Source organism: Lissotriton helveticus, chromosome 4_1 (assembly GCF_964261635.1).
Source record: "Lissotriton helveticus chromosome 4_1, aLisHel1.1, whole genome shotgun sequence".
Taxonomy (NCBI): Eukaryota; Metazoa; Chordata; class Amphibia; order Caudata; family Salamandridae; genus Lissotriton; species Lissotriton helveticus.
In genome coordinates, this window is record NC_136063.1 from 1,597,187,005 (window position 1) to 1,597,211,866 (window position 24,862).

The 24,862-nt window shown below is 44.6% G+C and overlaps 1 protein-coding gene across 2 annotated transcripts in view; it reads left to right on the plus strand.

Annotated features, from left to right (window-relative positions):
* Positions 1–24,862, plus strand: part of ELMO1 (engulfment and cell motility 1) — a 1,412,865-nt gene that overhangs the window by 141,534 nt on the left and 1,246,469 nt on the right. Inside the window, exon 1 of one of the 2 annotated variants that reach the window (XM_078688216.1) lies at positions 14,209–14,527. The exons of the other annotated variant lie outside the window; for it this stretch is intronic. The gene's annotated coding sequence lies outside the window, so the exon portion shown is untranslated. Of the gene's footprint in view, positions 1–14,208; positions 14,528–24,862 lie in introns of those variants that run through there. 2 annotated transcript variants of the gene reach the window in all.

Here is a 24,862-nt window from a genome sequence, read left to right on the forward strand (position 1 = left end):
AGCCACAACACCAATAAATGCCGTTCAGTTATTGCATCAGTAATCACTTCCAAAAGAAAAAAATCTGTTTTGATTGGGTTCCAGTTTCCTTTTCTCCTTGTAAAGCTCTTTTTCCTTTAACTCTAGCCAATTAAACCATCTTCCTTTTCCTGTACAACACTATCCTTTCTGTTTTTTAAAATAATTTTATTTTTCTCCTTTCTCTTCTGCATCCTAACTTAGATCTTGGGACTTTCTCCTTTCTTATCACTTTCTAAACCCCAGTCCCTTCACTTTTTGTTACACTCTACCACATTCCACACTTCAAAATTCCTGTTGTGATCTCATACTATCTCCCCATCTGTTTGTCTTTGCTCTGTCCTTCATATTTTCTGTTATTATTCTTGTAGTCCCTTCAACCTTCCCTGACCAGTACCTTCAACCTTCCCTTCTTGGATCAGGTTCTTAACCGCCACCCCCCACTTACGACACATCATCCCTCTACTGCTGGTTGGAATGAGACCAATGAAATATATGCCCCAGTTAACTAGGTCATCCTCCTCCCTGGTATGTTGAACTTTCACCAGCAGTCCACAGGAGTGAAGTTGTAAGTCTTTTTGTCAAGCAGCACTCCTGGCTCCAGCACAACAACAAATGGGACAATTATCATCACCAAAGTGTGTTGTGAGGTGGACTAGGTACAAATGCTCTTTTCAGCTTGGTTGTCCACACGAGTATCCTGGCTGAAGACGGCCTATAGCCAGAAACCGGTCCTAGGATGCTTGATTCCGGTCCAGTAAAGACATGGCCTGGCAGTTCGGGCTGGACTGTTCCCATGAGGCACAGGGTCAAGGCTGATTTGCATATGGCCATGTCTGAACTGGGGTGGTGTGGAGTGCAAAAAAACGATGGATTTAGGCCCAGATCTCTGTACTGGGGTGAATGTATGACATTGTTCTGCATTCTGTCCATCTACTGTTGTTTTGCATTTGTCACCCCGAGTGGGATTGGTATGCTCAGACGTGAGTCCCATGTCTCCACACCACTGGAGTAAAGCTATCCTGTCTGAAGACGGCTGATAGCCAGAAACCGGTCCTAGGATGCTTGATTCCGGTTCAGTAAAGACATGGCTTGGCAGTTCGGGCTGGACTGTTCCCATGATGCACAGGGTCAAGGCTGATTTGCTTATGGCCATGTCTGAACTGGGGTGGTGTGGAGTGCAAAAAAACTATGGATGTAGGCCCAGATCTCTGTACTGGGGTGAATGTATGACATTGTTCTGCATTCTGCCCATCAACTGTTGTTTTTGCATTTGTTCATACGAGTTAAACAGCAGAACAGTTCTAGGTCCAAAAGTCTCTCGTGTGCGAGGATACCGCCTGCGCCATTTCAGGAAAGAACCAACCTTCGTCAAGCCAATTGGTCTGGATAGCATTTTGAGAACTGGCTAAAACATCAAAAACCCTACTACTGTGAAAAAACAAAAGATCATTTTCGATATTTAAGAGGGAAAGAATTTGTGTGATAACTGTGCATTTTCTCAGTGTAAAATAGTCCCCTGTGCACTACAATGCATACACTGCCTAGAAGCCAGAATGATACACCAAGTAACAAATAGCACACAGTGGGAAATGAAATACTCCGATTGTCTTGGCGGGGGTGGGAGGGGGGGGAGGGAGGAGAGGTAGAGAAAAGCTAACCAGATCAGAATGGAAATACATTGTAGCTACACATTGAAAAAAAAAAACTTTTGTACCATTATATGGCAAATATGAATGAACTAGACACAGGGGCAAAGGTTCAGTCTCCTGATAAAGTAGAGAGAAGCATTTACATTGAGGTGTGGGAAGGAGGCAGAGTTTGAGGAATCGGAGGGGGGAGTGAGGGGGAAGAGTATCCATAAGGGGGTTGATAGTGTTCAGGGATTGATAGCGTTAAGAGGTAATTGGGGGCTATCCGGGTTCAGAGAATGGTAACATTACGGGTAGTTCATAGTTTTGAGGGTTCTGTTAGGTGTGGAGTGTTAAGGGGCAGTTAATTGTTATTAAGATACAGTTAGATCAACTAAAGAATCCATGTAATAAAAACGACTTTTAAAATTTGACATTTTTTGAATTGTCATAGGAAATCATTAATGGAGCAACATAATTACTGTGACAGTTTCAACTCGACTTTAATGTAGTCTGCATTTTAAAAGTAGACTTTACATTCAGCCATGTCGAAGAAGACTGGGACACAGCAGTAAGGGTTAGAGGGGAGTTTCTAGAGTATAACTTAATGACATTAGACTTTTAGTGAGACAGAGAGGTGAAAGCAGACACAGGTGATGAAGCCATTGGCGAGAGGCACTGGGTGTTCTGTTTAGGGCCTGCAGTGGGTGGGTGCATCACATTGAGAACATTCCCTATCTATGTGTTCTGCAGCAAATAAGGGGAAACAGCCTTTACAGCGAGGTAAATACATCGCATGCCTTTGCACCCCATTTCTGAGGAAGCATATTTTTACTGCGACTATGCATTTCCAACGCATGACAATACCACGGATTTAAGGTAAGTTGGTGGGGGGGGGTCTCCCCCCCACAAATACATTGTTTATAAATCTAAAAATGATACATGGTTTTGGCATGCGATGTAAATGCATATATACAGTAACATCATGCCTTCTAAAAAATGCAAAGCAAAGGCATGCGATATATTTACCAGCATTGTACCAACGTACAACCCAAATAAGTAGAGATGCAAGTGAGAGGTAGCGAATATATAGGTCTTTTGCCAGCATGGATATAATAGCGTTGTACATCAGCATTCTGTGTAGGTAAGCCCATATGGAAGTGGGACGAGACAAGCCTTTGTGCATTGTCGCCAGCAAACTCGAAGTGGATAGGAAGAACTTGTAGGTGAAGAGACAGGGACGGTGCATGCTGGAGATGTAGAGAGTCGATGTAAGATGGGATACCGTGTGTAATAGCTGTGAGCCTAAACGAACAAAGGTACGGGATGGAACTAAGCCCCACTCACCTTGCTCTTTTGTTGTGACTCCCTTGGTGTTATCTCCGCCGCATCACCTGGCACCCCTCACTCATGGGAGCAATTCACTTGCATCGGCGGCCTCAGCCACCACTTCTGCTCCTCCTTACGTGTGTAGCCACCGCGGGGCTCTCCCTCAGGCGTTTGAGCCCCGCGTCACCACTGCTGCTCTCTGCAGGCACTCCGTGGGCGCGGGCTTCCCGCAGATGGCGGAAGTCCCGCCCCATGACCGGCTTCATGCTCCCGAACTTCCGGTTTTCGTGCTGAATCGGGCCGGCGGCGGTGATACCTTCACTGCTATTGTTGGCAGAGCATTGGCTATGGAAGAGCAAGGTAGGTGCATGCTGGACAGCAGTGCGAGAAGCTAGGGTGTATCGTATTCAAGAGTGCGCTTGTCTTCTTAGTGCAAACACGATCTGTAATCCTGTGATGTTAGCTTCTCTGTAGGAGTTCGCCACACGAGAGCACTGCGCAGTGTTAAAGTTGACACTGTGAGTGACGCAGGCGTCGGGCCTTTATTGATTTAGATGGCGGCCCGGTTACATACCAATGAGGAACAGAAATGTCATAGCCATGACAAGAGAAAACGCCCTTTCAGATTACACATGCAAAACATAATTTCATATCAAGTACTCCTAATACAAATAATTAGTCTCTTTTTCTGTTTTCCACGGATCCTTTTCGGGTATTGTGTTTTTAATTTTTTATTTTTTTATTTAATCCTCCCACCATCGACTTAACTGATATCTGCTACCCTTGTTGCGGTGTATCCACTCCACCTTTCCCAGCGTGAGCCAGCCCTCTTTTGAGCATTGGTTCTAATGTTTCATTTCGTCATAACGTTTTTTAAGACACAGGCGGTCTGTACATACCCAACACAGGTCTGATGACTGCAGGGGGCTAACACCTCATCTTACAGTGCTCTTGGTGTTCACTGCTCAATTTATAAAAAATAAATACAGAAGTAATATATATAAATGCAGGACTCATTCATACTCAGCCACAATCATTCTGACTCGCCCCAGTCTTACTGTGACTCAGTCTTACTCATTCACAGTCGGCCTCAGTCATTCTCTCTCATTCTCGATGAAATGATTCGCACACATGGCCACACTCGCTCTCTCTCTCACACACACACTCATTCATTCACACTCACTCGTACTCAATCACTGACTCATTCACTCTCACTCACTCTCACACTGACTCACTCATTCTCTCACTCACTCAGACTTGACTCACTCAGTCTCACACACAGTAACATTCAGTTACACTCCTGGTCATTCTCCCTCACTTATTTATTTTCACTTTTACTCTTATTACTCATTGTCCTCAATTTGACTTACTCCTTCACTGACACTCAGGACAGGGCGGAGCACAGAGCGGAGGAAGACAGGTGGGTGTTACATGCTTCAGGGCTACGAGCCCACATTCCCCGCCTACCACTCTCTGTGTTCTGCGCTTTGTGCTACAAGAGCTCCTGAGTCTGTGCCTGCTTAGTGCCCGCATTCTGTCTGAGTCAGAGGAGTTCCTGTGAGGTGCCATGCCCAGTCTACTGGCGTGTTGAAGCTCTTTTGGCCCCTAGAGAAGAGGGGCCCCTGCTTGCCCTTGATGATCACTGCAGTCCTTGAGCCTACAAGCCACATGCCTTGAGCCACAAGCTTGCAAACCACAAGCCAGCTAGTCTCCGCACACGTTCTCTTTCTCAGCCCCCAGTTGCGGCGCTCTTTTTCCCGGATCCGGAAGGCAAGATGCTGAGGCTGGAGCAGTACAGATGGCAGTATTGGTGTTTGTGACGCAGGAGAGATTTAGCCCCCCCTCGTGTGTGGCAGCCTGGAATGAGACCGCTTCCTGGGCTCACACACAGCCGCACCCGAGCACTACACAGCTCTTTAAAAGACCATTTACATGTTAATGAGGCCTTGCTGTTGTTTCACCCCTTATAACAGTCCCTGCAGCTCCACTCTGCCTATTGCTTTTTCTTAGCCCCCTCCCCCCTGGAATTTGGCTCCAGTTTCGCCTCTGTGTGCTGGTGAGCTGGTGAACTGGACTTTGTGATCTTGTGTCACAGTGGCATTCCAGAGCGCAGCAAACACTTAGTTCATAGGGCCGCCAGGTGGTGCGGAGGGGAGCATCATTTGGCCCCACGCGGATTGTGCCCCTCACTCTATCTATCGCCATCACTCTATCTATCTATCGCCCTCACTCGATCTATCTATCTATCTATCACCCTCACTCTATCGATCGCCCTCACTCTATCTATCTATCTATCACCCTCTATTTATCGCACTCACTCTGTCTATCTATCGCATTCACTCTATCTGTCTATCACACTCACTCTATCTATTGCCCTCACTCTATCTATCTATCTATCTATCTATCGCCCTCCCTCTATCTATCTATCCATCTATCGCCCTCACTCTATCGCCCTCACTCCATCTATCTATCTATCGCCCTCCCTCTATCTATATAGCGCCCTCCCTCTATCTATCTATCGCCCTCCCTCTATCTATCGCCCTCCCTCTATCTATCGCCCTCCCTCTATCTATCGCCCTCCCTCTATCTATCGCCCTCCCTCTATCTATTGCCCTCCCTCTATCTATCTATTGCCCTCCCTCTATCTATCTATTGCCCTCCCTCTATCTATTGCCCTCCCTCTATCTATCTATTGCCCTCCCTCTATCTATCTATTGCCCTCCCTCTATCTATCGCCCTCCTATCTATCTATCGCCCTCCCTCTATCTATCGCCCTCCCTCTATCTATCTATCGCCCTCACTCTATCTATCTATCTATCTATTGCCCTCCCTCTATCTATCTATCGCCCTCCCTCTATCTATCTATCGCCCTCCCTCTATCTATCTACCGCCCTCCCTCTATCTATCTATCGCCCTCTCTCTATCTATCTATCGCCCTCCCTCTATCTATCTATCGCCCTCCCTCTATCTATCTACCGCCCTCCCTCTATCTATCTATCGCCCTCCCTCTATCTATCTATCGCCCTCACTATATCTATCTATCGCACTCATTCTATCTGTCGCATCTCCACAGCATCACTCAGCACCACCACAGCATCACTCAGGGGCAACATAGCATCACTGTACGCTACCACAGCGTCACTCGTCGCCACCACAACATCACTCAGCGACACCACAGCATCAATCTCTGCAACCATTCAACAACAACTGGTTCAAATATGTTGTCTCAATGTTTCAAGCTTTATTACAAATGTCACAAAAAGATGTTAATATTTCATTTTTGTTCTTGGATTTTCATAACAATAAAATACACTGAACATAATCTTCATAAAAGTTATTTACAAACGTTTAAGCTATTGCCAATATAAATTACAATAACTTTTATTTAAGTATTAATTATTTTTAAAAAATTAAAAGCAATTGTTATTTGTAATATCCATGCATCTAAGTCACGTAAATACAACACATATTGCATTACAAATGGTATAGGTGTCACATTTGCGAAAGTTAAAACTATTGGCATTGGAAATGACAAAGCTATTAATTTCGCTATTTTCAAAACCAACACATAAATAAAAGAATTGTCATTTACAATACCAATAGCTCAAACTTTCCTAATGTGAGACCTATTGCATTGCAAATGCTTGTTTTTAATGGGTATCTTAACACCTTTCTGTATTTACTTTAATTTGCTTTTAAATCCCAGGAGCTGGCCAACCCTTATACTTTCCTGTCTACTTGGGTGTCTATTTTAACAAAGAACAAGACTAAAAATGTCTGGATTGGGGCATGTGACTAATGTTCCTGTTTGATACTGGGAGCACCGACCTAAGATTGGTTATCTAATTCTGTATAATCTTTGTGGGGAATTGTAAGGGAACCACAGAATACAGTATTGCATGCAGCGCAAATCTGCTCCCAAAGGAGTTCTGAGGATATTTTGCCATATTTGCATTCATTCTATTTCGACTACACGTATTCTCATCTTTTCTTTCCAATAAGAACAGATTTTTATTTCTGTAATTCTCTATGTGTAAAAGCTTGTTATACGAATTGCAGACTGTGTTGGGAGAGAAACTACTGTGTTAAGTTTGGGAAAATGTAGTTAAAATTCTCAGTGGTGTGGCAAAGTATTTAGGAGTTAAACTCACACATCAGAAAATCATTATTGAAAAAACTAATTCCTGGTCACTTTTTAGAGTAAGCATGGCATAAATCATATCATAAAACACATAAGGTAATCAGTTGCTGAAGAAAAGTAACCTATTTGGACCAGGCTATTCATTTGTAAAAAAAACACAAAAAAACGAATCCACTCAGCCCTTCGTCCACCCAGAGTCGATACATTTAATACGATTGAGTTGAGGTAGTTATGCCATCTGTGGTTCACTGTGCTGCTAAGTAGCAAGGATGCAAAAGTAAGTGCTAGATAAATGGAAACAAATCTACATTGAGACCAAGGCACACGGTATTCATGTGTGTGAGAGGTAAGCAAAGCTCACTCTTCATTCTGTTTATTTTTTAGGTCTCGCCTAGGCAGTGCTTGCGCTGTCTCTTCGAGACATGCTCTATTCAGATATGGACTTGAAGCTTCGCCCACTGTCTGCCCATCTTTTTAATTGGCTGCTGTCTCTGTCCTTTTTAAATTTTGATTTTTTGATTTGTTAATAGGCTTATTAGTCCCTCCTTAGTGCCTCCCTGTTTTCTGTTACCTCCCAGAAGGACTGGCCCTTTTACATGTGTTACTCTGTATGCTTTTATTTACAGTCTGTCCGCACTGTTTTGCCTGCTCCTACTCTGTTTACCTCGTGCCCCCTTCTCCCTCCCACATCTCCTCTTCTCCCTCCCACAGCTCCTCTTCTCCCACTCGGTGCACAGTCTGTGTGCAGCCTGCTGAGCATGCATTGTTTCCAGTATAAGCATTTGCAATGCAATAGGTCTCAACTCCGTTAAATGCAGACCTCTTTGCTTTGCGAATGGAAAAGTAATCTGGGCAGACAATTTTTTTAATTTACTTTTTTCTAATAACTTTTGTAGTAATGGCGGCATGCCGCGCAGTTACTAAATTGAATACATTTTTTTTTTAGGTTTGTTTCGCCGCTGTATTACTTTTAGATTTGCAAAGTCAATAGCTCTGCATTTAACTATTGTTGTTTTTAGGTCTTGCCAAGGCAGTGCATGTGCTGTTTCTGGAGACATGCTGTATGTTCTGTATGGGCTTTCAGTTCGCCCATCCATGTCGATTCATTTCTACATGTGCCTTTAGAAATATCTTTGTTTTCGTTGGCCAATAGTGTACATTTGTCCTTTATTTGACTGTTTAGGTCACTCCCTGGAGACTAACCCGGTAAGATCGATCTTTTCACTATCGGCCATATGTTAGTTTCGGCACACTACTTTTTCTTTTGCCTGGGTTTGTTTTGGCTTTCCTAATGCACTCAGCCGAGTATTGCAAATCATGTCCTTATCTTGTTTTCCACTGACTTTGGTTTTACAAGCGCTTTTTCAGCCAGAGGGTATGTTTTTCATCCTATAACATTTTTGGTTTCATTGGCTCAAATGCCCAAACCTTAAATAATATACTTACTTAATAGAAGTGGTGTTTAAGAAGACAACCAGCCTATTTACATTGTGCTTTTGACAATGTGTGATTATTTGGATACGATTAAAGAGGTAAACTTGCTATTATCGATCCTTTTTATGAAAATGGAAGAAGCTTTAAGTTGCACGCTGTCAACTTTTGATATGTTCTTTTAGATATCAATTGTGGTGGTGAAAGAAAACCAATATCAAGGGATGCCTCCTCATTCTCTCCAAATGCAGCATGTAATGTGAGGATACTTAACAATATATCCTGCAAGTAGACAGTGCAACACCACCTCAACACCAGTGCAGCACCACTTCAGCATCAGTCAGCATTACTCAGCACCACTTCAGCAGCGCAGCAGCATCTGAGCATTACTCAGCAGCACCTGAGCACCACCACACCAACACCACTCCACCTCCACATCACTCAGCCCAAGCGCAGCACCACATTAGTCCCAGCGCAGCACCACCTCAGGACCAGCACAGCACCAACTCTGCACCAGTGCAGCACCACCTTACTACCAGCACAATCTCAGCATCAGTGCAGCATCACTACTTCAACATCAGAGCAGCACCACCACAGCATCACTCCGTGACACCCGCATCACTCTGCACCACCTCATCACCAGTGTAGCATCTTCTCAGCATCACTCAACACCATCACAGCAGTACCTCAGCACAGCACCAGTGCACCACCACCCGTGCAGCACCAACTCTGCACCAGGGCAGCCCCACCACAGCTTCAATGCAGCACCACCTCGGCACCAGTGCAGCATCACCTAAGCACAAGCACTGCACCAACTCAGCAGCACCTGAGCACCACCAAATCATCAGTCAGAACCACCTCAGTGTCACTCAGCACCACCTGAGCATTCGTCCACACAAGCACGCCACCCCTCACCATCATCACAGCACCATCTCAGCATCAGCACAGCACCACCTCAACATCAACACAGCATCAGTATCCGCACCGCACCACCTCTGCATCAGTGCACCCCCTCCAGTGCAACCCCCACCTCAGCACCAGCACAGCCCCACCTCCGCACCAATGCAGCACCACTTCATCAGCACAGCGCCACTTCAGCATCAGTGCATCACCACATCAAAATAGCACCAACTTGGCATCACTCAGCAGCACCTGAGCACCAGCACAGCACCACCACCACGGCGTCAATCAGCACCACCTCGGCATCAGCACAGCTCCACCTGAGCACCCCCACAGCAACACCTCGGCATCAATAAAGCAGCGTCATCACATCACCGCCTCATCAGTGCACCACCTCGGCTCCAGCGCAGCACCACCTCCGCATCGGCCCAGCACCATCTCCGCATCTGCACAGCACCACCTCTGCATCAGTGCACCACCACTAATGCAGCCCCACATCAGCAGCAACTCCGCTTCCGCGCAACACCATCTTCGCATCAGTGCACCACTGCCACCAGCACAGCTCCACCTCAGCAGCAATTCAGTACCACTTAAGCACCACCTCGCCATCAGCGTGGCATCACCATAGTACTAACTCTACATCACTTCGCACCACCTACCACTACCTCAGCTTCACTCAGCACCACCTCAGTATCACTCAGCATCAGGACAGCATCATCTCACCATCAGGACAGCCTCATCCTCGCATCAGCACAACACTACCTCCTCGTCCTTGCACCACCACCACCGTAGCACCCATGAAGCAACACCTCCGCACCAGCACAGCACCACCTCAGCATCAGTTCGGCACCACCTCAGCATCAGTTCGGCACCACCTCAGCATCAGTTATGCACCACCTCAGCATCAGTACAGCACCACCTCAGCATCAGTACAGCACCACCTCAGCATCCGCACAGCAACACCTCCGCATCAGCACAACACCACCTCAGCATCGGCACTGCACCACCTCAGCATCGGCACTGCACCACCTCAACATCGGCACTGCACCACCTCAACATCAGCACTGCACCACCTCAACATCAGCACTGCACCACCTCAACATCAGCACTGCACCACCTCGACATCAGCACTGCACCACCTCGACATCAGCACTGCACCACCTCAACCTCAGCACTGCACCACCTCAACATCAGCACTGCACCACCTCCGCATCAGTGCATCACCACCAGAGAAGCCCGACCTTAGCCTCAATTCATCTGTAATGCAGCACCACTTCAGCATCAGCGCTGCACCACCTAAGCTTCCGGCCACCATCACCTCAGCATAGAACCAACTCTGCACCACCTGAGCACCAGTGCACCACCACCACCTTAGCATGACTCCGAACCACAGCATCACTCCGCACCACGTCTGCACCAGCACACCTCAACCTCAGCATCACTCAGCACCACCTGTGTATCATTTAACATCACTTGAGCATCACCTCTGCACCAGCACACCACAGCATCACTCAGCACCACCTCAGTCTGCCCTTGGTGTCCGTCCGCTGCTCGTGTTATAATTCAGGTAATATTTCCCAACCTCCACCGTCCGGTTGTTCATGTCCCCTCCCCCAAAAAACAAACAAAAAGCTATAACAAATCAGCATTAGAAAAGGCAGGAAGAAGATGCCAGCTTTGCTAGGACAAAAACTAGAAGACATGTTTTGTACTTTTCTTTAATAGTGTCGTTCAGTTGTACATAATGTTTTCTTGGTTCTATACAAGGTCAGAAAATGCTCTAACACTTCTTCATTCTAACTTTTCTTTCCAACATGATTCACATTAGCCACAATGCTCTACAACATAGCTTAAAGACATTGGCAAAGTCAATAGCTCCGGCTAAACACTCAAAGACATGACCTATGGGCTAAGCCAATGCTTGTTTCAGAACAGTGTCCCATTGCTTTTTCTTGCACGATATTAAATAGCTGCTTTATCCTCAGCATTTTGGGAAACTAGCTTTCTTAGAATTTTCTCTGATTCCTAGGCTTTTCCTAAACAATATAATTCGAATATCAATATAAAGCTGAGAAAATTGTCTTAATAAGCTTAACGCTCTTCTAATTGGTCCTCATTTCTTCAACTGCGTTAAAATGATGACGTACTATACGGAGGTTGTTGGTTCTCCAAAATAGGTATGAATAATGGCTGTAAAATATGTAAATGAGTGTAATCTGTCATTTCTCCAATGACTACTAAGATGATTGGTCCATCAAAGAAGTTTTTGTTATGAATGCAAAAAGAACAATAGATAGACTTCATGCTGCACAATGTCAAACGTTCACCCCAGTACAGCGATCTGGGCATAAATCCATTGTTTTTTTGCTCACCATTCCAGTTTGGACCTAGCCATATGGAAATCAGTCCTGACCTTGCTCCCCTAAGGAATAGTCCAGCCCGAACTGCCAGGCGAAGTCCTCCCTGGACCAGAAACAAGGATCCTAGGACCGGTTTCGGTTGTCACCCTTTGGGAGTGCAGTCATGGGCTACAGATGTTGTAGTCCTGCATGTGACACTGTTTGAGGTGGCATTCTGGAGTTGTGGGTAAGACAGATGATGTAGATGGAACATGCCGGTAAAAGGATGAATGACAGGTTGGTGACACTGTCATTTGCGGCAGGGGTTAATGGTTTGGTCGGTCGTGCAAGGTCTTCATCGCAAAGATACAAGAAGGCAATTGTAAGATGGGTTGCCAGACCACCAGAGAGTAGGGGGCCATTGTGGATGGGTTGTTCTGGCTGGAAGAAGTCCTCTCAAGCATGTGCTCCCGTCAATTGTGGTGGAGCACATTATGTGTTATGTTCGTTTACTTTGCCTTCCAGTGGTTCTGGTGCATCAGCAATCTAGTGGCAGAGTTCTTCCAAGCTCTCTAACTGTGCAAACTCTCCAAACACTTTCCCATTGTCAATAAAACATCCAACCCCTGACATTGAAGCTTTACACTGCACAGTAGGGCCACTCCAGTCTTTGGTGGTTGCTCCAAGCAATGTACTTTTTCCCTTACTGGAATCTGCTTCTATACCTAATGGGGTAGATCGATGTTTGCTCTATGACGTTGTTGCTGTGGCACCCCATCTCATCCTATCATGAGCGTGCCTTCTGTGGCTCCACTCTTAAGTTCTAGGCGTCAGGCAGCCTAGAAGACCAGATCGGGGAAGAACAAAAAGTCCCCACCCTCTCAATCAGTTTTAGATCTCTGCCATCACTGGTGATGGACTGTCAGGGGTATAGGCCTGTGGTGCTAGAAGAATTTTCAGAGTGGGGGTGCTGCCATCATTAAGCGTCCCACTCATTCAACAGGAGTGTGGCATGCAGCTAGTGGTGCATTTTGGAGCACACTGTCGCAAATACATCACTAAGGGCCAGATGTATCAAACAGTTTTACCCATTCTGTGTCTATGGGGAAATGTGTTCATACATCTGGCCCATAAGGATGGTGTGCTTGCACAGTCGTTTACATACAGCATATTTTCTATTGAAATTACCACAAAGTTTGCATGACAATCAGTTTTACTGAAACTTATATAGCTGACAAGCGATAATGTGTGGAAATAGGTTTACAGTAAATATTTACTTAGTACACATCACTAAGTATGTACCCCTGCAAGTTTGGCAGATAGTTGACTTTCCAAAATCCTATAACTTTGCAGTCCGAGAAATGAAGGATACATTTCCATGTGAAAAGAATAAGCAGCAATGTCTGAAGACCTACTTTGACATTTGACCTCTGTCTTTGAACCCACAGCAAATGTGACCAGATGAAAACGAAATGTAAAGGCGCCTTTATGTCTCATTCACTTTCTGAAGTCCAGCATGGTTATTTTGGGGTGCTGCAGCACCCCTTCTGCCAACGCCTAAAAGTAGGCCCTCAGAGTGGGGAATTGCATATCCAGGATGTAGCAACTTTCAGAGCAGAGCCCATAATCTGACAAAGTGGGGTTCCTTCCATAGCTCCAGATGTGTCATCCAGTACAGTTTTTGCTGTGTAGCTGCTTGTTGCTGCGACACCATTGCCTTTCTCTGTGTTTACTTCCTAATGAGGGTCTGTTCCTTGTATTTCTGCTGCAGTTCTTTTACACCACATGACGTTCAATAATAGTAAATCATGGACAAAATTACAAAAAACTGAATTTACTTTCATTTAGCTTTTCTTATCAAGTGGGCACCAGGACGGAGCCAATGAAAGTGAGGACGTAGAGTCAAAACAATGGAACTGCAAAAGGTGCTTTTAGCGTAGGCTTGCACTGGGGTTGGGGGGGGTGTGAGGGTGTTGCGTGAGTGTGTAGTATTGGTGTGTAGAGAACGTGTAAGTGTCGCTTTCGCTACGTGAAGCGTGTTTTGCGCTCTGTTTGAGTAGTGTATGTGACTGGGGAGATTGGGTGAGCACAGAAAAGTGGTATTTAAATCAAGACAGAATGTATGTATGAGAGCTCTGAATCTAACTGATTGCTTAGAACAGTGCGGTGTCTGCATTTTTTTTGGGTTGGTTGCGTTTGGAAGGTGGGAGTTTTGCTTCGTTTTTAGGGCCTCATCAGAACAGGCTGCAATGTGGCGCCCAGCCACCGCTTCTTTAAAGACTGGTGGCAGCCTATTATTTCCTCCCCGGAATTCACATAGACAACAGGCACGGGGCTTTAATACTTTTATGGTAATTCTCGTGATTGTTGCAGTACTTTTTAAAGTGGCAGCGCCCCCATAAATGATTGCCATCTAAAAGTGACCGCCCTGTATATCTTCAGTCAAGGTGGGCATGACCAGGGGCGAATCCGCGGGGCGGAAATATCCCGAAGGCGCATTCCCTGCGCTTTCCGATTGGCTGACGGTTTGACGTGTGACGGTGCGGCGCGGGCATCTTAAGCCGGTGCCACTTTCTGCCGAGTCCACGGCTTCCTTTCGAGAAGAGCACTGATGCAAGCGCATTTCCTCTTCCGAGAATGCTGCTCAGAAAGAGGGTGCAGCCCCCGCAGCCTTCGCTATTGCCAGCCGCCCCTCTCCAAGGACCGCTTTAAGAAAGACCCCCCATGTCCGACTGAAGGTGAGTGCCAGCTTTTTCTTTTTCAAAGAAGTGCACAGTAGATGGCAAGTGCGCCCGTTTCACGGCGCGTGAACTAGTTGCAGCCTCTGCCGCTTGCTGAGTGGCAGGATTTCCTGAGCACTGCCATGACCTGCCTTCTGTAGCATCCTCTTTCTAGGCTCGGGCGATTTCCGTCATAATGAAAGTTTTGAACCTTCAGTTGGCGACGAGGCTACACCAGAGACAGAGCGGATGCTGGGCGGGTGGTGTGCGTTTGATATTTGGGTCCCCCGCGTCTCTGAATTAGACTTTTAAATGTTCCTCGTGGCAGGGAAGCAGGTTAATTGTTGTTGTGGTCTCGCGAAGAAGGGGAACAGGACATTAAGCTTTTGTGTGAAGCTCAATGAAAGGGAAGCGCGAAGTGGAGATAACCACCCAGCTGCAGCCACAAATTGGGCCCTTGGAGTTTACTATACAAGTCCTGACTATTTTTTTATGTTTCGGCTTTTTACAAAGAGCCTCTTCACACTGACAGCCAGGAAGGGCATGTTCTTTCAAAGGCACATTTCCTTTGAGTTACACAGTTGCCGTTATGGTAGAAAAGTCCACCACTGTTTCCCTTGTAAAGTTGTGACATAAGAATTTTTAGAAAGTTATGCAACCGTTGATAAAGGCCACACGCCGGTATTTTTTTCGTTCACATAACATTATTCAACATTAGTTGCCCAAACAATGCAGATTCATCTGTTTTATTTTTCTCATTGCCATAGTTCGGTAAAATACATTTTTTCTCTTTTTTTCTTCAGGTCAGATTTAGATAGCGCAAACTTGGCCCAATGGCCTTTGAGTGGTTTATAAGAGCACCTGATCACATCTCCAAGGTCAGATTTGTATTTTAGTCACCGAGAGATCACGTGATGTGCCCGAAGTCACACGATGTTGAGCTGACGCCGGAACTCGAACCTGGGGGTTCATTACGATGGCAGAGCCATCGTAATGAGATTTACCCACCGCCAAATTAGGATGGCGGTGGTTTTGGCGGCAGATGCAAACTCCGTCCGCCGCTTTACCGCCGGTTGCAATCGTAACAATTGCCTGGCGGGTGAAGCAGGGCCACTAATATGGTGGCGGTGCATAGCAGGTATCATCCGTCATTCTAGGATGTGGGAAATGAAAGGCCTTTCCATGGCGGCATCGCCGCTATGGAAAGGCTGGCGGGTATTGGGTCTAGGGGCCTGTTGCGGGCCCCCCTTATGTCTGGGGGAGGTGGGGTGCACTTGGGGGTACCTATGGTACCCCCCTACATTTCGCTGCACCAAGTGGCAGGCACCATGTGGTGCAGTGAAATGCTAGACATGCGATTTTAACATCGCGGTGGGTGCTGTTGTCAGCAGCACCCGCCGCAAAGTTAAATTGCAGTATGCAGCCGCCATCGTAGCGGTCGTATCCTGATTCACCGCATGTCTGGCAGCCGGTCCAAATGCTGCGGGTATGGTGGGCATACTCCAGTCCGCCTGCCATCCTAATGAGCCCTCTGGTTCCCCAGTTATAAAGTGCAGCTCTGGCCGTTAGGCCGCATCTGATCCTTTCTTGTGTCACTTGCTAAAATTCCATTGAAGACAAAATAGTTATTGGAAATGAAGATAGGCAGGCACATTGTGTTCTGCCATTTGAGGGGTCGGGTAATGGAATAAGGTCGTAGGCAGTGGAGAGATTGAAGATGGGAAAGAGGAAAGGGGAGTGAAAGAGGCTGGAAAATATACTTGGACGTTATGTTGAGGGACATCTGTCCAACCTTTCGCTGATCATCTGGTGAGCATTTACTGAAAGGACGTCCTCAAACTGTGTAATTCCTGTGTACTTTTGTTTACCTGTTTGGTACGTTTTAGATGTTTTGGTAGGACGTTTTTGGCTTGACTGGAAACTCCCAGGCCACATTCCCAAGCATCCATACCCATAAGGGGAAAGGAGCCAGGGTAAAATGCATATGAGAGCCACAGCAGCTGCACGTGGGAGAGCCACACCCCTTCATTGCACAGTCAGAACCGCAGCCGGGTCAATGGTGGGCAGCTCCAATATCAGCATGTGAGAAATGTGTCCTTTCTGAATTGTGTTCAATTAGTTTTGGGTTCCTTGCAGCTGATCGTAGGGCGTGGGGGCTGATGTCTTGTCTACCTTCCATGAGGGCCGAGGGGAGTGCGTGCTTCGCGGAACTACTCTTTGTTTACAAATATGAACAGGAAATAATTCGCAAGGAGGGTTGGGTGGTTTTGTACCTCAGGCTTCAAACATCACCATTATTTATGTTCACACTTTTTATATGTGCATTTGAGAAACGCGCTACAATCACAACCATTCCCCCCCTTTCCTTAAATTGACAGTTGAATGTTCTGAACTTTATTTTGGACAATACATTCCATGCATCTCCACTGAGCGTCTTAGAGTACGTGTCACAGACCCAACATATTGGCAGGAGTTGTTTTTTTTCTTTTTTAGGCATCACATGCTGAGGGCTGGATGCTTCATAAGGAAAATAGTCTAAACACTTTGGGAAATAGCCTGTGGTAGGTGAAAGTTTGTGGAGATGACAGGGATTTGGATACAAATGGTGGCACTAACACCATTTTTAAAGTGAAACACTGAAATCAATACGCTCACTCCAAGGTAATGTGCTTTGATCCAGACGCCCCTGACCCCACATTATGGGCACATAGAGATCACTCCCTGGCCATTACAGTCAGGTCTTTGTTGAAGCTATTGGGTGCATTTATTTTTTGTCAAATGCGGCTGAAGTGTTTTTCAACATGCTTTGCCAAAGTTGATGTGTATCACTCATTGGGTGCAAGTCTCACTGGTGACCTGTCCTGGTGCTTCCATTGACTTTAATGTGTGTGAAGGATGGGAGTTTCACATATGGCATACTTTTGCAATCACTTATGTCACTTCCTGGACTCCATTCTCGTAGCTATTCAGTACAGCAGCACCAAAACATTTTTACACCCAATCACCATTTTGCTTTTTCTCTGTCTTTCTATGTGTAAACATGACAACGTGCTTTGCTATTAAAAATATATACAATGTATTTGCGCTACTTCTACTCCGTTGTTTTCAGCATTTTGGTACTTCTTACCCATAAATGCTCCTAAAGTGTTTTGAAAGTTTTGACATTTCGAGGTTGAGGACCTCCATCAGTGAATCAAGGGTAGTGTGAAGATTGGAACATGCTTAGGCAGATGGGAGGACAGTGAGTAGGTGTTATCTACATTAAGATAATGTCGACCAGACACCTGGAACTGGAAACATGTGAACACAGACGATGGGCACAATTCGGTGTGTTTAGTGTGTCTCTAGGTTGAGTGGAATGTTGGCATGGACACTACTTACAAAGCAGATCTTTTAATGATGTAGGCACTGACGTCCACAGTGGTTTGAAGGAAAGAGCACCTGAAGCCATGTGTTCAGTAATAATAAGTGCTCTGTATATCATGTAACGCATGTTGGAGGGTGCAGTGAATGGCGTTGGACCCACTGGCAATACCTTCACTCAATTCTTTTTGAAGGAGGAGCAGTTATTCTCTGGTGCACTAGCACTGCACTGTATTCTAGTGAGAGCAGTGCCTTGGTGGCCCCACAAAATGATAAAAATAGTTCTCATTTACCACCTTGTGCAATATGATGCTTCAATGCAGTATGTTTGCATGATTGAGTGTATCCAAAGTATTTTGTCCCCAATTTGAAGGGTGGTCTTTAGTCCACTAGAGATGAAATAGTCACAAAGTGGTTGGCCTTACTATGTATTCTTCTAGCTTTGTTGAAGTTGGAAGGCCCATATTGCCTCTATAGTGTTTTGCATGAAACAGGATTTGACGTCACTCAGATTGAACCTCCAAAAAGCTGGATCAAATACCACCAAACCTTCCAAGCACATAGACCCTGTAAAGATACTAGTACTAATTTTCTTTCAATCCACCTTGTTTTAAGCAGTTTTTAAATTATTTGGTCTACAAATCGGTATCTACAATTGCCAAGCACAATTTTTGATTTCAGTCCTCCCCGCCCCCCCCCCCCCCCCGTTTATTAGTGATGGACTGGAGTAAAATCTCTAGTCCCCCTTCAAGGACAGAGACCATCTTACCCCGGGTGCTGGTAAAAATATTATTATAGAAATTAACCAGAACCAAGTCCCGACCTCCCCTAAATGTTAACCATAAGTCCTCCTTTGGCCCTACCTGCAGTCGATGATTCCGCCTCCAGTCAATGTGTTGAAAAACCCTCGAAATAAATAGGCGCAATACACCAAGTTTCCTTAATACATATTATATCCAGGTCATTTATTAACCCCGACCACTCTAATGTACCCTGTTTTTTTGCTAGCCCTCCTACATTGAAGGTAGCAATTTTATAACCTCTCTCCAGCCCTGAACCAATGCTACTAGGAGGTATCGAATTAAGTGAAACAACTGTTTGAGATATAAAGTCCACAATATTATTCCAAAGAGGCAATGGAGCAGCAGTTACAATATCAACAGTTTCAACATTACTGTGATTTCCCTTAGTGGCAGAGTTTATATCCTCTTTCCTCCCTTCTTAGGGTGAGAGCTCATTCAACGTGCAGGACCCTAACTCATGTCAATCAATATCCTGGAGGTCACTCAGTATTTGATATCTATTAGAAACCGCCAATGGTTGATCTTGGGGATATTCTAGGACATAGTTATTGAATGTTGATCTTGTTCTACTCATCTGGGGTTCAGGAAACTGAAAGGCCTGTAGAAAAAACCCAAGGACTGCAATTATATATTCTGTTCCGCCTGTAAATGAGATACCACCCCTATTAAACTCCCTTGGCCCATCTAGGATCCCTGAAATTGTTTGATATAATCCCCTTTGCTGTGTTTTCTCAGAGGACCTATCCAACTCACTCTCCTTGGATGTAAGATTTGATGGGCATCACCTACTGGCTATTGAAATTCCTATTAAGCCAATGTACCACTCTATTCTTTAATGAGTCATGAGATTCTATTTGACCATGGCGCAAGGGCAGCATTGACTATCACTGCCACATATGGGCAGCAATCCGGCAGTAAATTGATAGTGACCTTAGTGTCTGCTCTATTGACATTGCTTGCGTTTGCTGGTTTATTACCTCATAGATTTAACTCTGAATGTGAAATATCACTGTATGTCAAATGCATGTTATTTGCATTAGATTGCTCTGCTTGGGATGTAGAAGCAGATAATCACTCATAGTCCTTAGTGCTTGACTCCTTCACGATACCAGCATCCTGTGGCTTCTCGATGTTCACTCTAGACGCCAATATGCTAGCCCTCAACAAATTGGATATTATGGATGATGCTAATAACTTTTCATGCGGCCCTTTAGATTTCCCCATAGAAGGAGTAAAATGGTGTGTTCTAATCTGCTTCACTTCACCAGTCAAAAACTCTAGCTTCTCCCGAATTGGTGCTAGCAAGGCCTCCATTCTAGAAGTCATACCTTCCAATAATTATGCCCACTGTGGGTCCCCCAAGGTTCTTGGTCATGTCACAGCCTCTACACATGATGAAATTATGGTTGGGTTTAGTATATGTTCCCCCCCCTGTTCTCAAGGAGGGCATCCTACATTTTCTTTTCCTCTTACGAGTGGGGGGCCGTTCAGCAGTTGTAAGATTATCCAAACTAGGGGTTAATGTCAGCTATTTTGTTAATTGGGTGGCCAAATCATCAGCAACACGAGGGCCCCGAGTTTCCCTTTTCTGAATCTCTGATTCTACTGGTGTACTTGTTTCGTCTATAGGGAGTTCAGCAGTCCCAGCCCCGTTCCCACCTCCTGTCGATAGACATCGTTCAACTATGTCAATTTCTTAGGAGATCATATTAAGCCCATTACTAAATAAGAGTCAATTGTTGTCCAGGCGTTATCAGATACTGAGGGAACATTTAAGGCCTTGTGTTTACCCGTAACCGCTTATATATCTACTTAGATAAAAAAAAGAAAGAATACAAGAAAAATAAGACACTTTATCAAATTTGTCACCAGTCCAAAGAATGAATCCTGAAAAAGTCAGCGACTTGTTGATGGCGTAAATTAATGAAGAAATCCAATGATTGTAGCTAGTTGGAGGAATATGTTACCCACTAGTCCAATACATTAAAAAGGAACTCAACCAGTACAATAGTTTTTACTTTTGGGTAAAAACAAAAATAAGTGAAGACAGTACTTTCTGGTACATTTGAACCTCAATTTACTCCAGTCCATTACTCATAGTTTCACATTAATTTGGGCAGGAGACTTTATTATTCAACCATGCACACTTTCTGCTATATGGGTGTGTGGGGTCACTGATGAGGCAGGGGCTGGTTATTTACATTTCCCTCATAATGATTACGGAGGCCTATTGAACTCTCTGAATACCAAGCTTGAGCTACATTTATTAAAATGTGCTTGTGACACAAATGGAGACCCTATACCAACCGTTGCAGGGAGGTATACCATATCCGCTATTGATCATATTCTAATATCGGCTAATGCATGCAAGTGGTGCTCCATACCCAGGTTTACCAGGTCGGACCTGAGTGAACCATAATTGTATTTATTGACAGTTTTCTTCTGGGGCAAGGCCAGTGATGCCCCTACTAGTCGTATTACTGACATTGCTCCAAAAAGACTAAATGGGCCCACCTCAAGTGTGCTGGAGTATACCCAACCCAAATGTTGCATGATATTTGTTCTAAGGGTTATAAAGACATTATTTATTGCTTGGATGCTGAAGTCACTCCCAATCAGTTACTTTCTAGTTTTACTGATATTATTAACATAGTAGATGAACTTTTGACCCACCCATATGAAATAGGTCATGCTCAACATAGAGGATGGTTTGACCACGCATGTACTACAGCCTCTAAAGACTTGAAACTGGCCCTCTCTGGGCAACCCAGAGATAATCTATTGATTTAAATCCCTCAGATTTAATTTTAAAGAGGTGCTTAGCTCCAGGAAAAAATAACTTTGAGACAAATCACTGTCTAAACTGTCAAGGGCTGTGGATACAGCAGATAATAAATTCTTTTGGGACACTGTTAATTCTCCCTTTTTAAAGGATGACTCTTTTCCTGAACTGTTATTGTAGTGTAGCTCCTATCATCCCAATAGGCTCTGTGCATTGGAATAATACCTACAGCAGTAAAGGCCTAGACCAGACGTTAACTAGGTCTACTACTGTCGATACTAGACTTAAAGTTTTTTGGGTTTGCCAGCTTAGCTCAGAGTTCACTAGAAACTTTCTCGAATGTTCAAGGAGGACTTAACTTCCCTGATTAGACAAGAAGGGATTTAGTTTCTGACAACCATAGAACATGACAACTTTGCTCTCCCCTAATCAAGAGTATATCTCGAGAGTCGTGTGAACAAAAGGCAATTTATTTTACTCAGTCAGTACGTGCATTCTTAGTCTCATCAGAATGTAGAGAAAAGGAAGAGACGGGCGTGTTCAATAAAAAGGTGTTATTTATTGATCAGTCTCTTTTCTCATACAAGAGAAATGGATCGATATTATTGCAATACTTATAGCTAAGTAAAGTGCATACATTAAAAGCAGAAGTATAAAATAATACTGTAAAAACATTGATATGGTTTCTAAGCCATAAGATGTTTTAAAATGAATAAAATATATTACATAAACATATACATTTGACTAAACGTACTCAACTGGTGTTTCTAGATACGCCTACCCCGTGTACCTGACCTAAGTCTAATACGTGGGCGGGAATAGAAAGTTACAGTTTAAGTTAAGTTTGTTTTTGCCAAGTGAATAACTAAGGAATTCTCTGCGAGGGTTTATTCAGTTCTGTACCTGGAATCTAGGTTGAATGAGGGATGGTATCTCTCTCTCTGGTCTCGATATTCCAGGCTGCCTGCGAGGGCTACCCAGAAACGCCGGGGCTGGATTTCTCGGCAGGAGAAAGCAGCACGTCTCTCAGCGCGTCAGGAAGGCGGGGCTGCGCCAGCGGGGTCTGCTCTGCTCTTCGCTTCGGCAAGTATGGCTGCTCCGTCTCGTCACCACCGCGTGTGTTTGCATAGGGCAAGATCGGTAATATTTATACCTTTAAGGTGCCGAGATTGACGTAAGGATGGACATAGATACGTCAATAAGGATGTCATACGACTTGCTCGTTAGCACATTCTTTTACTGAAGTTCTCGGTGAAATCAAAACAATGGCTGCAGGGTTTTGCCCAGGTTGTCATAGGTTTGATTTGTTATGAGAACTCCGTATGCCTTATCAGGGGCTGGAGGAATATCGCTTGTCTAATTAGATCGCAAGCGTTATGACCTAATCAGATAACACGTTCCTGTGCCGTAGTGTGACTGCGTCAGATAACGGTATCTGCATCATGGGGGTTTTCTGCCTCATGGGCTGACTGCTAGTTAACTTGTTGGTTTGTTTAACTAGAATAGGGTCAGGAATAGGGGGATCGATTCAGAACCTATAGGAATACATCACACCCACTCCACGCTAACTATGGTCATATTTACTAATCTATGCATAGTATAACATAGTACAACATACTATAGAGTATAGTGTATACCTTACCACCCCAAAATACATAAATGCATTTTGAAATTTTCAAATATACGGAAAAATTGCAGACATATGTATAGTATGCACTCAAGCTGTAGAATAATGCCAAAGTAATCGCATTTGTATACATTATTGCTATTTGGTATATGAGAATTACACATGAAATGGCTCTTAAATACAGAAAAAAGGTTCGAGACCATTCCATCACAGAATAAAATATTTATGAACGTACCAGCGGGCAGCTAATGTCTATAAGCTATCTAAAATTTAGAAACCTTAGTTCTTTAAGAATAGTTCTTACTTTAAGCAGAAGATAGTGTCCCGAAAAATATGCAAAAATATTTTGGGGCTGCTGAAAAATTGCTGTCCGTGAACTGGAGGGAAAATCTGTTCATGTGACTTTATTTTTAAAGTTGAAGGCCGAATTCAGGGAACGCCGTGTGCGAGCTTGCTCAAAAGTCTCTATTTCTGTTCTGGAGAGAACATCATATCATTTAGGCTTTCGAAAAAACTGTCAACAGCTTCCTTGGAAAGTTCCACTAACTCGGAAATAGGTGTAATCATGCATTCTTGCGCATGATTGTATCCATTGACATTCTGATTCGCATTACTGACAGAAGGTCGTACCTGTTCGATGCTGCTTTCATCTTGAACTTCACTACCCATCAATCGTAGTGGTGAAGCTTCCACGAATGCCGTCATCAGGATTGGTAGCCTTTGAGGGCAGCACAAAGCGTGAACCTTGATCGGGCTCAACAATGTTTCTGCATCCATTGGCGCATCCGATTGTAGCATCAGACAGGTGTCTAACACGCATTCTTCTCCGCATAGCAGACACCTCAATACAGGTAAAACACATCTTTGCCACATTGGTCGAAATGATAGAAACCAAGTCATGTTCAGGTCTCTAAGCCGGGAGAGTCCCAGGATTTTTGATATCCGGTCCCGGTATCCAATGGCTAGGATTGTTTCTTCCCTTGTCGCAAGAGTTTTGTCTGTGACATGGGTTGCCATAACGAAAAATAAGGACTAAGAATAGGATTCCTGCAATTAGTCCCAAGATCAGGGGAAGTCCGCCAAAAATCGAATGGACGAAATCTGGAAAAATACCCAGTATGGCTTTGAATGGTGTTAATGCCATCGAAAATACTGTCTTAAATACCTTTGAGACCCCATTGGTATCAGAAATATTTAAGATTTCATTCAGGATTTCCGTGAAATGTACGGGGGAATTAGTTGATAATAATGTATGTATCTCTGCAGTCGTCCTTGCGACTTGTAGATCATACGTTTCTTTTGATGACGAGAGCCTGGTAGGCGTCTGAAGAAGCACTGTTTTCATTCTGCTTAAAGTATCTATTCGAATAGAAGTAATTTTCAAATCGGGCCATGCCCTTGCCTCCCTGTCTGGGAAGGAGCTGGGGAAAAATGAGCGTCCACAGCACTTGACCTTCGCAGTCGTAGTTACTAGATAAGGAGTCCCGGGCATAAGACTACAACATCTGCGGTCTACAATTAGAATGTAACTCCCATTATAGAGTCTTTGAAAGAATGGTTCTATTTCTGTTGCAGGTGCGCCTTGCTGGTGACATGAAAGGTTGTATGAATTCCCTTCACAGGCTCCATGCAAACTAATTCCGTTACACAGAAGTGTGCCACTTAGTAACATCGCACAATTGTTGCCACTAAGAAACACTTTCTGTCCTTTATTACTGACACATGCATGTGAATAGGGCAGGTTCCAAGTTGTTTTAAGGTACCCCTTTCCCAATTTC